At 44.3% G+C, this 6,000-nt stretch overlaps 1 long non-coding RNA gene across 1 annotated transcript in view; it reads right to left on the reverse strand.

The window, feature by feature from the left end:
- Positions 1-6,000, reverse strand: part of LOC115304596 — a 97,639-nt gene that overhangs the window by 90,801 nt on the left and 838 nt on the right. The window lies entirely within an intron of this gene.

The following is a 6,000-nucleotide window of genomic DNA, read 5'->3' on the forward strand; positions in this document are numbered from 1 at the left end:
TTAGACGCACAGCCTGACCTTACCCTTTACTAACTACGTGAGCTTGGGCTTCTCTGTCCTCTTGTGTAAAACTGTCTTGATTTCTCAGAGGTGTTTTGTGTGAATTAAATAAGACAGTGTTGGGCATGCATGTGTGTATGTGTGTGTTTAAATAATATAATGTGTGAACAAAGTAAGGGGCTCAACACGTGGTAATAATTACCACCACTCACATCAAGCTGGGAATGGAATAAGCACTCAGACCCCCTTCTTCTCCGTTCTTCGGTCCCCAGGCTGCTGAGCACTGGCCTCCAGCCACGGGGACCACATCAATGGGGAGAGGGACCAGGAACTTACAAGGGGCCTGGAGGCCCGTCCTGGTTCTGCTACAGGACTTCCCAACTCTCTGTTTCTGACTTTCTCAGTAAACCATGACATTTAAATTCCTTAGAGTCTATGAATCTTCGACCAGTCTAAACTTGTGTACATTCTTGCAAGAAAACTCCAGAATCTTGCCTAATAAGTATTTAGTTAACTGGAAGATACCAGGCGAAGATGAGAATAACTAAACTAAAAAAGAAAAGAAGTGTATTGTGAGCTTTCCCCAACTTGCCCTTTCTCTATTGTTTCTGTAATTCATTTAATTCATGACAATGTAGAGCATTCCATGAGAAGCAATACAGGATCCCTATCCTCATGAGGTCTCTTGGAAGAGATCAGATAAATACTGGTAAACACCCAGTGACGGATATGGAGACACAAAGGCAGTCATGGCTATATAAAGATAGGCACCTGTTTGGAAAGGCTTCAAGGAAAAGAGTTCTAAAGGGCAGTGCGGTGATAGACTTCAGAGTTGATGAGAGACAGTAAAGCAAGACTGCAGGAGGCAGCAGAAAAAGTGACCTTTTGGTAACTGAGGGCAAACGTGAGGGAATTTGCAAACCTCTCCGGCATACCTGAGAACGCACGCAGTCAACAAGCACAGCGAGCTGAATCAGATTGGAAGGCAGACATCAGTTACGCTGCACACTCTTCCACCTCACATGTTCATCTGTATTAGTCAGGTAATGAGTCAGCTGTCTATTGACCTTGATGATAACTGGGAATGTGAATGCCCCAAATCCAAAATTTGAAAACCCCAGAAGTGAATTATTGGCCTCATCTAGATCACTGAAAGGTAGAGACATCCAGGAGTAACAGCAGACTTTTTTTTTTTAACTACTAAACAGAATAAGAAGAGCTAGAGAGAACTACAAACCTGTGTACGGTTTTTAAAAAACTACATTTTTTATAATATTATTTTAGAAGGGGGGAGAGGGGGCGAGGGAGAGAAAGCAAAAAAGAGAGAGAGAGAGAGAGAGAGAGAGAGAGAGAGAATCTTAAGCAGACCCCACGCTCAGCATGGAGCCCGTTGCAGCACTTGATCCCACGACCCCGGGATCATGACCTGAGCCAAAATTAAGAATTGGAGGCTCAAGTGACTGGGCCACTCAGGTGCCTCATTAAAAAATTACATTTTTATAAACGTTTTTCTTAACATGCCTTGCCACATATGATCGCAAGTTTATGTTTTTTGCTTTTTGAACAACGATCCTTAATACAACAGCACAGTGTTGTCAGTGGATACTGTTATAAATACTTGTTGACTAAGCTGGTCACACTCCTTACTCAGGTCATAAGACATACATATATCTCTTTCAAGAAACTTTGATTCATGCCTCCACAAAGGCCCTACAGGCCACATTGGTGACAATTTCTAGAGTAAAATAACATTTCTCCTTCAATAAGTGCATTCGATGTGACAGGCACTATTATAGTACTTTGCTCATCATTTCCAGTCCTTGATTAAGGAAGCCCATCCTATGATAAAGTAGCTGTCATTACAGATGAGAAAACAGGGCCTAGAGAAGAGAAGCAACATGTCACACAATTATTAGCTGATGGTGGAAGACTACAGTCCAGCTCTACCTGACTCCACACTGCACTTGTGGGGTCTTGCTCAAGAATGAGACAGATTATTGGGGCGCCTGGGTGGCTCAGTCGGTTAGGTGTCCAGCCTCAGCTCAGGTCATGATCTCACGGTTTGTGGGTTCAAGCCCTGCGTCAGGCTCTGTGCTGACAGCTTAGAGCCTGGGACCTGCTTCAGATTCTGTATCTCCCTCTCTCTCTGACTCCCCCCTGCTCGCACTGTCTCTGTCTCTCAAAAAATAAATAAAAGGCATTAAAAAAATCTTTTTAAAGATTGAGACAGATTATGGAAAGAATCTCTCATGCCTATACATCAAAATAACAAAAAACACTGTCCTTGTAGACCTGCAGTTTTCAAACAGAAAATTAAGTGAAATACCCAGTGCACACAATATTGAAACCAGATCCTTGAGCCAATGAAGAGCGCTTTTTCCAAGACACAGCTATGGACAGGAGGTCAGTTTTCTTCAGCTCCCCAAACACCTTCCTCCACCTGCGGGAGCTCTGCTGTGGAGGTCTAACATCAGCCAAGGTGAAAATAATTGCAGTATGAGGGCTCACTTCATCACCACTGACACCAAAATAGATCTTCCTCGTCAAGGTAATCTCATAGGGAACAATCCACAGTGCCTTGCAGACACTTGCTGCTCCGAAACACGGATCTTGCACTGGCACCCCCGGCCCCACCCTCCAGCCCCGACCCTGCTTGCAGTGACAAGCGCCCGTAGGCGGAGAGCCGCTGCCAAGTTCAACGCCAGCCTGGACTCCCACACCACACTGGCTCCGCTCGTCAGGAGGGCGCCCTGGCTGGGTCGCAGGAAAACATCAGCCTCTACAGAGGCAGCAGGGAAAGGCCCGCGTGTTCACTTTGTTGTTTCTGGATCGGGTTAGCAAGTCTGGGATGCAGGAAACAGGAGGCAAGGGCTGAAAAGAGGCTCTTGTTGAGAGCGAGCTGCCGCTCCTCTCTCCACGTGACTCAGACATGTTCCCCAGAGCTCCTGCGCCCCCGCACCTTCATCCGCGAACCTCGGGAGGACGACAGCCACCGCCTTGTGAACCCACTGTGACAACAATGCCACGGAGATGACACATGCGGCTGACTTGGACAGTCCAAGCAGGGCCCAAGGAACTCATTAAAGAAAAAGGGCAGGTGAAAGGGCTGAGTGACGCATGAGGCACCATGGATATGTGTGTGACCTTATCATCTGAGAGATAAGACACTGGCCAGGAGACAGAGCTCAACCTAGACAAAACCTAAGTAATACTGGTCATGGCAGAAAGAAAGAAATTAAAAATCTAGAAGTGAAAAAAAAAAACCCTGAAAAACACCTAGCCCTTCCTAAAGAAGGCATAAGTGCGTTAATTCAAACCAACTATATTTGCCAACCCAGAAAAGTTCTTATCAGACTGCACATATATTTGGAGTGCCAATATCACTCTGCAGCCCTTCTTTCCAAACACCCTTCTTCTATTACTAGATTACTATACTTTTTAAAATATTGACATTGAAACTTGTTTTTCTGAATCTCTCCCTCTCTTCCAACTTGAATCTTCAGGGAAAATAAAAAATACACACACACATATACACACACACATATATATATGTATATGTATAGATATGAATCCTCTCTCTAATCTCTACACTGCCTTTATGAGCACATGCCTGGCAGTTCAGTCCCTGCTACTTTGTGTCCTGCTGGGGAGCTAGCAGCTACTGCCCTCCCTGCCTCCAGGCTCCCACTCGCCCAGCCGCGCAGCAGCACTCTCTACCCAAGCGGCATTCTGACTTTTAAATCTCTTCATGTTCCTCTTCTGACCATTTTTCAACGGCAACCCATCACCTAGAGAGAGGTTCTGATTAGAGCTTTGGTTACTGTTTTCACTCCTCGAAAGTGAATCACTCATAACATACCTAAGGTTCTCCACAAGGAAGAAAGGGAGTTGTACCATAATTGAAATGAACTGCATTCTATGCATGATAGGGTGCCATCCATGTGAATTTTATAAAATTAAGTCATTTATAAAGTAGATTCTTTGCAACACTTTTAAAGTTTTTTTCCATTGATTTATTTTGAGAGAGAGAGGGTGCACAAGTGGAGGAAGGGCAGTGAGAGAGAGGGAGAGAGAGAAGCCCAAACAGGCTTTGAGATAAATAATAATCAATGGCTTAATAAATAAAAAATTATAATAATAATGTTTAACAAATAATAATTGTTAATTCTTTAATAATTAACAGACCACAGCCCCATACATTTGGGCAGAGCCCAAAGTGGGGCTCAATCCCAGGAGCCTTGAGAACATGACCTGAGCCGAACCCAAGTGTTGGGTGCTCAACTGACTGAGCAAGCAGTTCTTCTAATTTAAATTTGAAAAGCTTACACCCTTACCAGTTTGCTAGTTATGCTGTGAAATACTTAAAAGAGTCATCCAACGAAAAGATGACTTACACATATTTTATTTGCAAAAGAAGAGGCTCCCAGGTTGTCTGACCTTTCCTGTGATGACTAGTGGCAGCCAGGATTATGCAGATATTTTCAGAAAAATAGATATGCTTAATATATCTCGTCAAGGTAAAGATGACATATATCTAATATGTCTAATTTTGAATATTTAAAATGGGAGCAAAAGAAAAGATTACCTTTAAATATTGTCCATGTAATCTTATCTCTATGTATTTTGTAAGAGATACAACAGACTAGTATGACGGTGCTTACATAAATAAATAAATATCCCTCGTAAAGTATTAAGTAACTACGTATTTGAAGATTTACACTCAAGTTGTTTCTACCAATAGGTGTATGCAACTGAAAGTCTATGTGCCCCTGACCTCAAAGTCCAAATGCTTTCCTTTAGTTTGTATGGCCTCCACCCCTCCTTCCAGCCCTGCACTTAGAGCCACCTGCAATTCTCAAGAGTGACCTTAAAAGCAGACACTCCCAGGGCCCCTGGGTGGCTCACTGGGTTGAGCCCCAGGACTCTTGATCCCAGCTCAAGTCTTAATCTGAGGGTCATGAATTCAAGCCTGCATTGGGCTCCACCCTGGGCATGAAGCCTACCTTCAAAAGAAAAATAGAAACCCTCCCACTAGAAGGCCCTTCTTCCAACACTGCTCCTCTCCCATCCCCCATGTCCACTTTAGCAGGAAGGAGTACCTCTGTGCTCATCTTACGCTCAACCGCCCCCCTCCTCCCGCTGTCCTTCCTCCTTTCATACCCTCAGGGTGCCTCTGTAACTCTTTTATTATAGGACTTATCACGATATGACATATTTCAAGGATTTGCTTACTTTGTTGTTCATTTATTTATTTTTGAGAAGAGAGCAAGGGGCAGAGAGAGAAAAGGACACAGAATCTGAAACAGGCTCCAGGCTCTGAGCTATTAGCCAGAGCCCTATGTGGGGCTCAAACCCACGAGCCCTGAGATCGTGGCTGAGCCGAAGTCAGACGTTCAACCTACCACGCCACCTAAACACCCCTAAATTTGCTTACTTTTCATCTACCCTTACTAACTGAGGGCTTCTGACAAAATTTGGTCAGTAGCAGACAGTTAATAAACATCTGCTGAAAAGATAAATGAAAGGATAAATTCATTTTTTTAGATCATTTTTCTCTACAACTCAAAGTATAAGAAGTTGAGACAGGCCTCTCCCTTCATCTCATCCTGGCCAAATATCTGGCTATCCCACCACCAGCACTTAATTTAACAATTTTTTTTTTCAAAAAATTTCAAAACTGGATGTAAGCTTCAGACCCAGCAATTCCGAGCACATTTCTCACAATGTTGTGTAAGCAGCATTGTTGGGTGGTAAGAAGGCAGACTGCCTCGGGGGACATCCACCTTGGGCACTTGGGCACATTAAATATCCTCATGCACCTCAGTGTCCTCATCTGGTAAACAGGAAAATAATAACGCATATAAGCAGTGGCACTGGCGGTCCCGGATCTCTCGCGACGACAGACCCAGGGAAGCCCCTTCTTCCAGCCTCCCACCACCCTGCAACCTCCTATCCGGTCACAATCTTCGCCACCATCTTCTCAGCCACCCTCCGCCCCGG

This window comes from Suricata suricatta, chromosome 10 (assembly GCF_006229205.1).
Source record: "Suricata suricatta isolate VVHF042 chromosome 10, meerkat_22Aug2017_6uvM2_HiC, whole genome shotgun sequence".
NCBI lineage: Eukaryota > Metazoa > Chordata > Mammalia > Carnivora > Herpestidae > Suricata > Suricata suricatta.